Genomic DNA, 1,914 nt, shown 5'->3' with positions numbered 1-1,914 from the left:
CGTAGTGGACGACGATGAGGCTGATGCAGAGCAGCCACACTGGCACCAGAACGAACGCTCCAAAAGGATCCGAATGAAGCGGCCTCTCGTCGGGGAGGACATGCGAGCGACAGAGCAAGTAGAGAAGAGCGTCCTCTGATAAGGTCAGCGAGGTCACGGCCAGAACCAGACCACAGGCCCAGATGGAGAGGATCCAGACCTGGACGCGAGCTCTCCTCCTTTCGGTTTGGAAAGGAAAAGCAATGGCTTGGAAACGTTCCACGCTGATGCCGACCAGCGTGAGCAGCTGGACGCAGCTGCACAGGGCGTAAGTGAACTGCTGCACGGTGCACAGAGGAACCGGCATCGGCTCACGGACTGGACTCTGCTTCCTGCCATAGTGCAGGAGGGAGAAGAGCAGCAGGGGCGTGTCCACGGTGCACTTCAGGAGGTCACTGGTGGCCAGACTGACCAGGAGCGCATTGTTGGACGTCTGCAGGCTCTTGGTCCTGAAGACGACCCAGCACACCCACAGGTTTCCAGGAAAACCCAGAACCAGAGTCAAGCTCAGGACAACGCTGTTGAAGAAGAGGAAGAACGAGTCTGTGTGGGCGTCGCCACCGTGAGAGCTGCTCTCGTTCCACAGAACGTGAACGTCCATCATTTCACTGTAGAGCTCTGAAACCTCAGATCCTCTGCTGCTCCTGCTGCTGCTCCTGCTGCTGCTGCTGCTCCTGCTGCTGCTGCTGCTGCTGCTGCTCCTGCTCCTGCTCCTGCTGCTGCTGCTCCTCTTGCTCCTGCTGCTGCTCCTGCTGCTCAGTGTAAAGATGAAAGCACATTCACCTCTTCTTCTTCTTCTTCATCTTGTTGTCGTTGTCCTGCTGCTGATGCATAATGATGCTTTGACATAAAGGTGCACATTAGCTGAAGTGGCCTCTGGTTTTGAATCTTTTCATTCAAGAGTGTTTTTCTTTAGTGAGTCGCTCAGCACTGATTGGACAAACAGTAGGAGGCGCTTGATTAGTCCTTAATCAAGCGCTGGTGAAGTTGTCTGACCTTCAGTGACCTCCATCTCAAGATTCTATACAGTAAATTGGCCCAAACCCCGCCTCCACCTCTTCATGTCATAAAAATCACATTTGCTGCTCCTTTAAACTCAAAGGGTGAGTATGTTTATGTTGAAGTGTGTTTGTAAGAGACGGGGACTCATAAATCAGCAGCTACACACACACACACACACACACACAGGAGCTGCTGCTCCTCTGCTGCCTCGTGTGGTCACTTTGTGTCACTGAGTTAAATCTGAATGAAATATTTCAGAAGCCGAATGAACTCAAATAAGACATTAGAACTTAGTGATGGAGGTGTGTGTGTGTGTGAGAGTGAGTGTGTGAGAGAGTGAGAGTGGGTATTACTAATGTTGTGGGGACCTAAAACTGTTTACACAGTCACATTATGGGGACTTGTCTTCCTTGTGGGGACAAATATCAAGTCCCCACAATGTAAATGACTACATTTTATGGTAAAGATATGTTTTAAGGTTAGGTTGAGATTAGAGTAAGGTTTAGGTTAGGGTTAGGATTAGGCCAGTAGTAATTGTGCTTAAGGTTAGAGTAAGTCTCCAGGAAATGAATGTAAGTCAATGCAATGTCCCCTCAAGTCATGAATGTCCAACATGAGCGAGTGAGTGAGTGTGTGTGCGACATACTATACTATGACTTTTTTGACTGATTTTGTACGACATACTATACTATGACGTTTTTGTCTCATTTTGGACAACATACGATACTAGGACTTTTTTGTCTCATTTTGGACGGCATACTATTCTATGACTTTTTTGACTGATTTTGTACGACATACTATACTATGACTTTTTTGACTGATTTTGTACGACATACTATACTATGACGTTTTTGTCTCATTTTGGACAACATA

The sequence above is a fragment of the Solea senegalensis genome, linkage group LG16 (assembly GCF_019176455.1).
Source record: "Solea senegalensis isolate Sse05_10M linkage group LG16, IFAPA_SoseM_1, whole genome shotgun sequence".
NCBI classification, from domain to species: Eukaryota; Metazoa; Chordata; class Actinopteri; order Pleuronectiformes; family Soleidae; genus Solea; species Solea senegalensis.
This window is presented reverse-complemented; position numbering follows the sequence as displayed.